At 37.6% G+C, this 13,517-nt stretch overlaps 1 pseudogene; it reads right to left on the bottom strand.

Annotated features, from left to right (window-relative positions):
* LOC140517387 (cytochrome P450 2C44-like) overlaps positions 1 to 8,541 on the bottom strand; it is a 43,418-nt pseudogene extending 34,877 nt beyond the window's left edge.
* Between the last annotated feature and the right edge of the window lie 4,976 nt (positions 8,542 to 13,517).

The following is a 13,517-nucleotide window of genomic DNA, read 5'->3' on the forward strand; positions in this document are numbered from 1 at the left end:
GCAAGGCATGCTCAAGATGCATTTCTTTCATACTTCTGACTCCTAGAATTTAAATTTCACATAGCTTCACTCAAATGTCACTTTATACAACAGATCTTTATTGACCCTAGTTGCTGGTGCAATCCTCTCCTAATATTAAATTACATTTATTTTCAACATATTTTTATGTGCTTACTTTGCAAATTCTCTCATTCTCCCATTGGTTTACTTCTCCAATCTGCATCCACACTACAACTTTGGGTCCTCAGAAGGTGAGTACTAAAGCTTTCTGTGTTCTATAAGGAGAATGGACAGAAAAGTATTGTGCCATTTCAGTGAAGCACATGTTTAGTGACACATGTGGTTAGGACAGCTCATATAACTCTGGAACCATTTAGGATATACCCTCAAAAATGTTCAGAAACAGATTGAGTTGGATCTATTTGTGGGTGGATCTATTGATAAACTGAACTGCTCAAACTGGGCCACTGTAATATAAGATTATCCTGTTGTTCAGGTAGACTGCAGGTCAGGTGCATATGTGTTGGATTAGGTTCCGTTGCTTTCTGTTACTGGGCCACTCCAATTCTGGGCTGATCCAGGTTAGTGGCAGTGAAGAGGATCTTTCAGAAAGGACACAGATTCTTATTTGGGAATTTATAGAAGCTCCTTCAATTCTCCCATGCCTGCGGTGGAAGAGTTTTCTGCCTTTCAGTCAATGTGTGTAACTCCAGAGAGGTTTATAGAGTCTCTCTTATCAACCAAATCTTTTAAGCACCAGGTATCAGTGCAGAGAAATATAGACAGTCTTCCTCTTAGATCTGGGTTCTTTTCTTAGAACAATTCTTTCTTTAAAGATCTCACTCTAGTGTAGGATCATTATTGAGTAATTCACTAAATCCCCATATGTACAAGCTAAGCAATAAACTGGCAATGTACATTTGTCAAATGATCACAAAACAGATCTTTTTCTCATGTATTAGGTATTAGCTCCAAAATTCTCCTTTTGGTACAAATGAGACATTGGAAACAAGGCATTGAGATACCCCTTGCCCTGGGCAAATGCATTGTCTCTGTGTCCTGCTAGCTTAGTATTTTCTATACGCATATTTGATACCTGTTTTTGCCCCCTTTCAAGCAGTAAAATAAACAACGGGACAGAGACTATTTCATCTGTGTGTTTGCAACAGCAGCACCTTGGATAGTTCCTGGCATGTAGTAGGTGTCTAATCAAGGCTACTTGATTGGTTGATTGAAAAATTCAATTAAATATTCATTCAGTGCTTTGAAGGAAGATTTCTCTGGGAAGATTTTGGGGAAAGAAGGGCATCTGAAGTAAATGGAAATGTATGACCAGGACACTTGAGGTGGGAAATTTCAAAATATATCTACGAAACAACAAGTGTACCATGGTATATTGATTAGGGGTGGGAGAAGGAGAGAGAATAGAGGGGTTTTTACATGATATTTTACATACAATGATAATGCATGACAAATGACTTAGAAATATTGGACTAAGGAATAGCAGTGGAGTGAGCAGACTCAGAAATATCTGTCTTTTGTACAAGGGCTCCCTTAGCATATCAGGAATTACCATTCCATGGGTGATTTGGAAGCAAAGGCATATTAAAAATGAGAATTTGGGGGGCAGTCAGAAGGCTAGAGTTAAAACAGAGATGGGGGGTGGAGCCAAGATGATGGAGTAGAAAGACAGACCTACTCCAGCTCTCCCCCCATAGCCCATAAAATATCTGTAAAAATGATTCTAAACAAATTCTAGAGCAGCAGAAACCACAAAAGGACAGAGTAAAAGAGATTTCCAGCCCAAGACAACCTGGAAGGATGAAAGGAAAGGTCTATCACACCCAACTCAGAGGAGAGCACAGCTCAGACTTGGTGCACAGCACAGCATGGACAGGACTGGAGAAGGCTTCAGGTCGTGGAATCACAGGTAGTAGCTGCAGTTCCCAGATTTAGCAACTCACAAATGCGAACGACAGTTTCAAAGGTCAAAGTAAGAAAGTTCTTTACCTGGGTGAGAAGGGAGTAGGGTTGGGCCCTAGTCTCAGCCCCAGGGTGGCAGCAGCCAGTGATGAGCAGTGTCCATTTTTGGAACCCTTAGCAAAAAGATACTGGGGAAATTGAGCAGTTGATCTGGGTCTCATTCCTGGATTGTGGTCCTGGGGTGGGGAGGAGCCCTGACATGATGGACTCTCTGGAGAGGGTATCCTACTTGCAGATCCCAGACAGAAAAGAGTGCTTGTGGTTGCTCACAGAACAGAGCACAGGCCAGGAGAGGAATAAACTCCCCTCCCTTGATTATGCCACCATGGAGGGATGGAGAACTTACAGGTCCCTAGAGTATACTTTCTCCTTAACAAAGAACTCAAAAGTCAAGTAACTGACTGGGAAAGTGCCCCAAAATGGAAACAATAAGACTAGAGAAGGTTACTTTCTTGGTGAACACATATTTACTTCCATCTTTTCAGATAAAGAAGAACAAAACATACCATCTGAGGAAGACATAAAAGTCAAGGCTTCTATATCCAAAACCTAAAAAAATGCAATGGTCTCAGGTCACGAAAGAGCTCAAAAAGGATTTTGAAAATCAAATAAGAGAGGTGGAGAAAAATTGAGAAGAGAAATGAGAGCAATGCAAGAAAATCATGAAAAATGAGTCAATAGCTTACTAAAGGAGATCCCAAAAGAATGCTGAAGAAAATAACACCTTTAAAAATAGACTAAACCAAATAGCAAAAGAGGTCCAAAAAGCCAATGAGGAGAAGAATGCTTTAAAAAGCAAAATTAGTCAAGTGTGAAAGGAGGTTCAAAAGTTTACTGAAGAAAACAGTTATTTAAAAATTAGAATGGAGCTAGGGTAGGCAGTATAAAATATCTGGGAGTCTACTTGCAAAAATAAACCCAGGGACTATATGAACACAATTACAAAACACTTTTCACACAAATAAAGTCAGATCTAAGTGAGTGGAAAAATATCAGTTGCTCGTTGGTGGGCCGAACCAACATAATAAAAATGGCAATTCTACCCACATTAGTTCACTTTTTCAGTGCTACAGCAATCAAACTATCAGACAATTATTTTGTAGAGCTAGAAAAAATAATATCAAAATTCATCTGGAAGAACAAAGGATGCAGAATGTCAAGGGAACTAATGAAAAGAAATGCTAGGGAAGGTGACCTAGCTCTATCAGATCTCAAATTGTATTATAAAGCAGTAATTACCAAAGCCACTTGGTACAGGCTAAGAAATAGAAGAGTAGACCAGTGGAATATGTTACATGCTCAGGACACAGTAGTCAATGAATATAGCAATACACTGTTTGATAAATCCAAGGACCCCAGCTTCTGGGATAAAAACTCACTCTTGGACAAAAATTGCTGGGAAAACAGGATAACAGTGAGGTAGAAACCAGGCATAGAGCAATGCTTGATACCATACACAGAAATAAAATCCAAATGGGTACATGATCTAGGTACAAAGATTGATACTCTGAAGAAATTAGTGGAGAAAGGAATAGTGTATTTATCAGATTAATTGAGAAGGGAAGAATTGTTGACTAAACAAGAGATAGAAAACATGATGAAGTGTAAAATGGATAATTTTGAATACATTAAATTGAAAAATTTTTGCACAAACAAACCCAATGCAATCAAGATTAGGAGGGAAGTAGAAAACTGGGAAAGAATTTTTGCAATTAGTGTCTGTGATAAAGGCCTCATTTCTGAAATATATAAAGAACTGAGTCAAATGTACAAGAATACAAGTCATTCCCCAGTTGATAAATGATCAAAGGATATGAACAGGCAGTTTTCAGAGGAAGAAATTAAAGCTATCTATAGTAATATGAAAAATGTTCTAAATCACCATTGATTAGAGAGATGAAAATCAAAATAACTGAGATAACACATCACACATATCAGATTTGCTAACATGACAAAACAGGAAGATGATAAATGTTGGAGAAGATGTGGGAGAGTTGAAATACTAATTCTTTATTGGTAAAGCTGTTGGTAGAGCTGTTGGTAGATCCAACCACTCTGGAGAGCAATTTGAAACTATGCCCAAAGGGTCTCTGATCTGTGCATACCCTTTTATCCAGCAATATTGCTTCTAGGACTGTATCCCCAAGAGATCAGCAAAATGGGAAAGGGTTTCACATGTACAAAAATATTTATAGCAGCTCTTTTTGTGGTGGCCAAAAACTGGAAATCAAGGGAATGCCCATCAATTGGGGAATAGCTGAATAAACTGTGGTATATGAATGTAATGGAATACTATTGTGCTATAAGAAATGATGAACAGGAAGACTTCAGAGAGGTCTGGAAAGACTTATATGAACTGATGCTGAGTTAAAGGAGCAGAACCAGGAGAACTTTGTACACATCAACAACTACAAGGTGTGAGGAATTTTTCTGATAGACTTAGTACTTCATTGCAATGCAAGAACTTAAGAAATTCTCAATGATCTCTTAAGACAAAATGCCTTCCACATCTAGAGAAAGAACTATGGAATTCAATTGCAGAATGAAGCAGATCATTTTCTTTTGTGCTATGTTTTGGTTTGTTTTATAATTTCTCCCATTCATTTTCATTCTTCCATGCAACATGACTAAGGTGAAAATGTATTTAATAAGAATATATGTGTAGAACCTCTATAGAACTGTATGCCATCTTGGGGAGAGAGTGGGGAGGTAGATGGGAAGGAGGGAAAGGGAGGGGAAAAAATCTAAAATGTATGGAAGTGATTGTGGAACTCTGAAAACAATTAAAATAATAAATAAAAGTAAAAAAATTAGAATGGAGCAGATGGAAGATAATGACTTTATGAGAAACCAAGAAATTATAAAATACAACCAAAAGAATGATAAAATAGAAGACATTGTGAAGTATCTTATTGAAAAAACAACTGACTTGGAAAATGGATCCAGGAGAGATAATTTTAAAATTATTAATATACCTGAAAACCATGATCAAAAAAAGAGCCTAGACATCATTTTCTGAGAGGAAGTGAGTAGTATCAATGCTGAAGAAATGACTTCAACATTCTTGATACCCTCTCTAGCACCAGGAAATAAATTTAGGGGAAGCCAGAATAGATAAAGTTTGTTTATAAGTTTAAAATTCAGTAAAGGGCTTCCTAAGATCCATAGTCAAAAGGTTAGTTCACAAGTCTCAAATCCTATATGGGAGTAAATTTGGGTGGTTGCAGAGGAAGATGATTAAAAAAAGTGTCTTCCATAAGACTATGTGATGCTGCATTTGGAATTAAGTGTAGGAGAAATAGAGTCAGAAGAACCATGCCTTTTAAAACCAAATTCCTTTAAATAGAAAAGCTAAAGATCTCGCCCTGAAAAGTTAGACTGCTTGACCCTGTAGAAAAGACCCAGGAAAATGGCATGTGGGATGATTATTATGGAGTTGTGGGTCATTGAGGGGGAAATAGTGAAATGAGGAATCAACATTGCTTTTTCTCATGTGGAGAACTTAATAGTTGGAAAATTTACTGAAAATAGACTCAAAGATTCAAAATTATATCCCTTTTATGTAGATAAAATTGGGGTAGAAGAATCCTAGTGGAAATAGTTAGAAAAAAAAAAGGATATTAACTGATAATCATTGGACAAGTCACCAGTAGGGCTCATGAGCTGTTAGTATTAGAAAAGCTCACTCCAACTCCTCAGGGCTGCAGCTAGAATGTGTGAGAATAAGAGGTATCTAAGCCCTGGAGACCCAGTATGCTAGGGCAAGTGGAGATTGAGAGAGTAGGTGCAGAGCATGGGACACATATATGCAAAGAACAGATATGGAAATAGCATGTGAATTTGAGCTTCTATTATGTACGGTTTGATCCATATTTTCAATTTAATGTGATAGTAACAAAACTTCCCTGTTTGCCTGTGTTCTTTTTTTGGACTCTTCTCTGCTACCACAAAAAAAGTATTCAATTAGCATTATTATAATTTAAATTTCATCACTAAAAATCTGTGAACTTTTGTGCTTGTTAGATAAGTACCTACATAATGTTCATTATTTTGATTTTGGCCTGCAAAGTTTAAAATATTTACCATCTTGTCCTTCATGTAAAAGTTTGCTCTATCCTACTCTAGTTTGCCAGGACTCAGCTTTTGTTGTACATTTTGTTGAAAACGTTTCTTAATTAAGTCAATCTAAAATTCCAAGGCAAAAAAGTGCTTATATGAAGCTTATGTTGCAATAAAATCAGCTGAATGAACACATTATTGGATGCAGAAATAAAAACAATGAAAATCAAGCTTTTGTACTTCCAGTGATTTCAACATTAAAAAAAGAAGCAAGGCCTCCATTCCCACACAAATTTACAATGGAGATATTTTTTAGCTCAAACTATGACTCTAGTAGCAAACATGGCTTCTGCCCTTTATTCAATTCCAAAAGAATCTCCTATATTCCATATTTCACTCAATTGTGCAGTTGAAGTGGTATCACTTTCATATCTCAGTCAAAGGACATGAAGTTGACCTCTCGTTGTCTGTTCTTGATACAGATAAGGTGGCTCTTTGTAATCATTGAGTCCCTTCCTTGATGTTCACCAAACATCTTTTTGTTGATGTTATCAAAATTTCCCAAAAATTGGCATAAATTCAGACCAAGCAGTCATCCTTTCAATGAAGAGCAATCACTGTGGATGACAGACCCACTTTCCTTATCACCACCACCACCAATAAGTAAACCAACTGACATTAGCAAGCAGGTAAGTCCAAGATTCCTGGAAGTGAAGGCTAAACCCTGCAGATCACTGTTCCTACTTCCATCCCAATGTCCCACAACATCCCTCCCAGAAGCAACCCTACTGGAGACTAGAAAAGAAAAATCTGACGATCAAGTCCTGGGCACTATCCAACGGTTCAGAATCAGAAAAAATGTGATTTTTATCAATGGAATTGACAATAAATATGCTGCATTACCATTTGTTTTTTAATTTGCCCTAAAGCAGGCCTGCATAATTTGTGGTCCATGGGTTGTATGCCAAAGGATATCAGATGGTCCATAAAAAATGGAGAGGATTTTACATTTTACATCTACATTTTTCCTGAACCACCTGAAATCCTTTAGCTGGCTGCAAGTTGTGAAGGCCTGCCCTAAGGACCACAAGTCATTTCTGGTAGATATTCAGCTTAAATCTCTTACTCTGTGCTATCTCTAGAATACTGAACATAATAGATAGATAGATAGATAGATAGATAGATAGATAGATAGATAGATAGATAGATAGATAGATAGATGGATGGATGGATGGATGGATGGATGGATGGATGGATGGATGGATGGATGGATGGATGGATGGATGGATGAATGGATGGATGGATAGATAGATTAGATAGATAGATTAGATAGATAGATAGATAGATAGATAGATAGATAGATAGATAGATAGATAGATAATGATATTTTGTCCATTCTTTCAATGGCTTCCAAGTTTAACTTACTGTTTCTAGAAATTCTCCTTTGTAATGAATGAATAATCCAAACGTCAAACAACTTAATACTCTTGTGGCACAGTTCTGTCCATGTCATTTCTCTACTCAAAAGCCTTTGGGGACTCTGTCCTGCCTGCGTAATGTGGTACTTAAATACCTCCTCAGCAGAATCCTACCTAATTGTCCAGATTAATTTTGTGTTACTCCCTCATCCCAAACTTTACATTCTTGCCAAATTCACTTGCTAGCTATGTTATCTCCCAACTCTTTGATTTTGTCCAGACTGTTTCCCATGCCTAGAATGCATTCTCATCCTCTCTTTCAAACAGAATCTGTTATTCCCTTCAAAGTCCATCCTAGGGGTCCTCTCCTACTTGAAATTTTTTTGGGTCTGCCTACTACAAGTGTTTTCCTGTCTTCCAATTACCTTCTATTTATATAGCTATGAATTTCTTGTATCCCTCTATTAGAATGTGAGTTCCTGGGGGAAAGGCACTATTTCCTTTCTAGGAGAGATTGTTTCATCCCATGTGTTTCTCCCTTGTGTCATGCCCAGTGACTGACACATAGTAGATACTAAAGAAGTTCTCATTAATTGAATGATTTATTTTACCTTTGTATCCACAGAGACTGGTATGATGCATTACAAGAGGTGAAGATCTGGTCTTGTTGTGGAATTTCTTCTACTACAAAAATTTTGACCAAACAACTAATGCATGTTTGATATCACTGCTAGTGGAGATATCACTCACCCTTAACTCAAATGATCCATTACCTAGAACTCTAAAGACACAATTATTCATTTGGAATTTCCCCCCAAACCCAAGCAGTTGGGATCTAAATCCCAAATCTAACCTCTTTACCTGTGAGAATGATGCAGCAATGTTGTTAAAATCCAATTGCAGGATATTGCCAATAAAAGGAAGAGGAGTAGGACCTGGTGGGAACTTCCCCTTTTTGAATCCTTGGCTCCATAGAGACAAGAAGATCAGGAAAAGGACACAAGCCAGGAGGGAAGTTGTGGTGAGTCCCCAAGTTTCCATTGTCTTGACAAATGGTCCCGCAGCTCTCAGAAGTACCCAATTGGTTTTCACATTTTTATAATTATTGGTAGAATCAAGGGGTGGGAATGCCCAGCCAATAAACAGACATTCTTTAGAGGCAAACGTAATTAGTTGTTCATTAACTTAGATTAGTTTATCAAATAAGAGATAATCAAATAAATATGTACAGATTTGTTGCTTTGCAATCAGTTCCTAACTTTAACCTGGCGTGAAAGCTCATAAGGCAAATGAGATTAAGGAAGTAATTTGTCCAGCTCACTTTGTTGAGGGTCATTGGTGGTCAACACTCAAAATTTAGATGACCTGTGGGTGTATGTCAAGCTAAGGACAGAGTAGATATCCAGATTCAATCTAAGAGGAGTTGATTATACAGTCCAGACTCTAAGATTTTGCAGACTTGATCTCACATTTAAGAAGCAAGCTGCTACCTTCTTATGTCCTAAGTTAAACTGGACTTATTTGACTTCTTAACCATGTTTATTCTTTCTCCCCCTTAAAGAACATTCTTCTTGAGAGAGGGGATGGCAACAAAATAGACATTGACATGCTTTGGTTTCTTTCTGTCCTCTTTGAGTAGTTGCCCACCTACCCTAGGAGGCCTCCCCACTATCTATCCTTTTTTTTTATTTCTTGCTTGTTTCCTTGGTGTTCCCAACATTTTTGCATACCTGAATGTCTACTAAGCTTTAGTTTTTCTTACCCTGATCTTTCAAGTTGGTGTCTTTTCTAGCATTAGTCCTTGATGACACTTACCCTCTGGCCATCCTTGGTATATGTCCTCATCTACTAATGACACACCTCAGACAGAGCCTGAACCCATCCCTCTCACAGACCACCACTAATTACATACCTCATTCTAGCTTGAAGAACAGCCACAGATCTCAGATTGAGACTGTAGCCAGAGTTCTGGCTACAGAACTACAGAATTTATGTCTTCCTCCTTGGATTTATATGGAATACATTTCTTTCTTCATACTGAATTTTGTTTTCATATCAGGTGCAAGGCTCTGAACATCACATCAGAATGTACACCTTGCCCCATGTTTGACTTGCCCACACATCTTTAAAGTTTCAGACAATCTAATGTAACACCAATGGTCAGCACACAGGGAATACTAAACCATACCCACCTGGCTAGGGTCTCAGCTAGTTATCATTCATTTATCACCCTCTCTTCACTTCACACAATGTCCATAGTCTGCAAGCTTTGTCTGAAGGTGCTGTTCTACCAAAGTTTCTTGCAACATTGGAACAAAGGAGATTCTGAGAGTTTTAGAAAGAAGATAAAAAGATAAGGAAATAAAATTTTTGCCCAGGGTGTGCTAGAGCCAGCTCAGTCCATCTTAAGAGAATTGGTTGTTAAATTCTAAGTGTGACCATTGCAAGGTAGGATTGTCAGGTGGGAGAATTTGGAGCTTTTCTGGCAGGCTAACTCTTGATCTGGGCAGACAGGAAGACAGGAATGGAGACATGATAAAGGATTAATTAAGCTTATTTTATTCTAGTCTTCTCAAGAGGGTTGCTAACAATGGGAACACCAACTCCTGCAGGTTCCCCTACTTACTGTTGTCACAGGGGCAGACAAGAGTAGGACTACCAACTTCTAGTATCCCCTAAGCATCAATGGGGGCTGGTTGAGACATGCAAACATGCACGTGCCGCACTCACTGACCAGTGCTCATTTGATTCATAGGGTAACAAAGAAGGCAATTTGCTACCAATAGCCTCACAAATTTATATTAGTTTATCTTTATATCTTACTCTGCAGTTGCAGTGGGTATTTATAACATTAAATCCAAATGTTTATATTATTTACCATTATATAGTGCTGCCCAAGTGTAGTGTGATTGTTTATGATATGAAATCCTGGGAACTAAATATTATTGTGGGCATGGCTTCTGGGAACTAGTATCTTTAAAAGAATCACAAAAAACACCTTACACATGCTAAAATCTACCTTACATACAGACCATTTATGCCTTGGGCATCTGATAAGTACCACAAACCAGGACTTGATTTATTGTTTGATTTATAGACAAAAAAACTGAAGAAGAAAATGTTCATAGGGCAGATTCAACCTAAAAGTGTGAGTTAATTTTTTTCTGATAAGCCAACTGTTAAACATGAAGCAAACCACCCCTGTATCCTGACCCTGTGGAGGATTTTTAGATAAGAGCTGCAAATACTGCAAAAGTATGACTGGCTTACCTTTTCCATTGTTAGAGGGAGTTCCTTCATTGTTACAATCACAGAACCATTGATGTATGTAATAAGCAGAATAATGTTTATGTGACACTTTCTATGTCCCAAGCACTGAGCTAAAATCTTTACAAGTATTATCTCACCTAATTCTCACAACAATATGAGTAGATAGATGAGTTTATTATCCCCATTTTACAGATAAGGACACTGAGACAAATAGTGATTAAGTGACAAGAGAAAAATGGCAGATATAACATCTTGGTTCTAACTGCTGTTAACATTCAGACCTTGGTCAATCACTTCCTATTTCTAGACTTCAGTTTCCTTCCCTTGTTACTCATAGTGTTGAACTAGAAGACCTAGTTCTCAAACAGTGAACCTTTATAATCCTGTGATACCCTCACCACCTCCTTCCCCAATCAAATGTTCCCTACCCAGTTTAAAGAGTAGGAAATTTGAGCACAGAGGTATGAAGGGATTTACACAACGCCACAAAATCAATGAGTGGAAGACAGAGCTGGGATCTGGTCTGAACTATGGACTCATCCAAACTGAGATGAACTTATTTCTTTGTTTATAGTAGATATGGACTCTGGTGACCACCCATGGACTCTTTTGAACTTGGCATGAACTTCTGAGTAGGTTTAAATTTCTTTAAAACTTATCTATTTACCTAATACAGAACAACTATTTAATTCCTGCTAAATGGTTTCACACGCATGCAAGGTACGTGGTTCAAGTACAAGAAAGAGTGACATGGATTCTGAAGGGAGCTCATTTTGAGGAAATCTTACGATCATTATTATCAAGGAGACACATGTTCATGGACAATTTTTAGCACTGTTATGGTGGGGAAATGGAAGTATTCCATTTTGGTGGTGAGGTCTTCCTGGTGATCCCATTTGGGGATAAAATGACACTGGATGCATCAAACTCCCAAATCTGCAGAGCTGGAATACTACTTCATTCTAATTTCTATGCTGAGGTTCAGTTTGGAAGTAATAATGAGAAGAGCTATATCATTATCAGATTTTTATATAGTTTTCTCATACACAGCCATGATTAGAGCATTTTATAGAGTAAAATCCAATTGGGGTGTACCATCTCCTTTGGCCTTACAAGTTTCACATGAGGCCAGCAGTGAGGTAGCTTGGCATCCTGGGAAGGGACATAGACTTGGAGCCAGAGGATCTGATTTCAAGTTCAAACTCTGTTGATGATTCCCTATGTGACCTTCGTCCAGTCATTTGCCCTAATTTGACAGTTTCTCATATGTCAAATGAAGCCATTGGCCTCAGTGACTTCTAAGTTCCCATTCAGTTCTAGATCCATGATCTTATGATACTCTTTACCACTGTATGGTTTCCCAAGCTCTTTACAGACATTTTTTTCTTTTAATTTTCATGAGAATTCTGTGAAGTGAGTAGGTTAAGCACTGATCATTTTTCAAATGCAAAAACCTAAGCCCTGAGTGATTCAGTAATTTACACAAATATGCTCAACATGGAGTGGCAGAGAAGGATTTGAGCCCATGTCTTTTAACTTCATATAAAGTTTTTCCTCAACAAACTCCTCCTATGATCATGGCAAGTATGTGCTATGTCATTTTTAAAAATTAGATGTGTGATTCCATGAGTTCTTGTTGATAGATTCCTCTCCTAATGCACATTTGCACTTTCTCTGACACATTCTCCTAGAGTTGTCTGAGGACACTAAGATGGTAAGTGACTTGTCTAAGGTTACCCGGACAGTAAATGAAACCAAGTCTTCCTTACCCTAAGGTCCACAGATGATCTACTCTGCCACCTAGAAATGGAATGTGGAACTGAAAGCATAAAAAGAGAAAAGAGTGAGTAGATTAGGTTAACCTGCTGGTTGCCCTGCCAGTCATGGACAATGCATCAGCATCTTGCCACTGAGTATTTGAAAGCAGTTCACAGAAAAGTGCTGACCATTTTCATGGTGTTTTTTATATACAGTACAACCCACAAGTCAGAGATAGTATATAAACTTTGAATTATCACAATTCCCACTTTCTAGGGTTGGATTGAATTGAAATAAATTGAATAGACTGAAATCAAAGTGTCATAACTATAAGGGCCAGTACTCCATTGGAGTTGGAGTTGCAGGAAAGTCTATATCTTTTTGTAATTCACTTAATTTTCTTTTATTAATTAGATGCCATGGTACTTGCAAAATATATGTTGAATACTAATATTGGTTTATCTTCTATGGTTCCTTGCAGATAATATCAACTCATGACTTATCTTTATTTAAATTTTGGTTTTCAATATTCACTTTTATAAGATTTCAAGTTCCAAATTTTTCCTCCTCCTTCTCTTCCCACCACCCAAAGAAGGCAAACAATCTGTCATAGTCTTTACATGTACAATCAGATTAAACGTATTTCCGTATTAGTCATTTTGTGTAACAATAATCAGAACAAAATGGAAAAACCATGGAAAGAGAAAATAGAATGCTTCAATCCACATTCAGACTCCATAGTTCTCTCTCTGGATGTGGATAGCATGTTCAACATTAGTCTTTTGGAATTGTCTTGGGTCATTGTGTTGCTGAGAAGAGTTAAGTCTAACAGAGTTGACTTACTATGTACAATGTTCTCCTGATTCTGCTTACTTCACTCAGCATTAGTTCATATTAGTCTTTCCGTGTTTTTTCTGAAATCAGCTTACTCATTTTTTCTTATGGAGCAATAAATAGTATTCCATTACATTCATGTACAACTTGTTCAGCGATTGCCCAACTGATGGGTATCCCCTCAGTTTCTAATTA

The sequence above is a fragment of the Notamacropus eugenii genome, chromosome 1 (assembly GCF_028372415.1).
Source record: "Notamacropus eugenii isolate mMacEug1 chromosome 1, mMacEug1.pri_v2, whole genome shotgun sequence".
NCBI classification, from domain to species: domain Eukaryota; kingdom Metazoa; phylum Chordata; class Mammalia; order Diprotodontia; family Macropodidae; genus Notamacropus; species Notamacropus eugenii.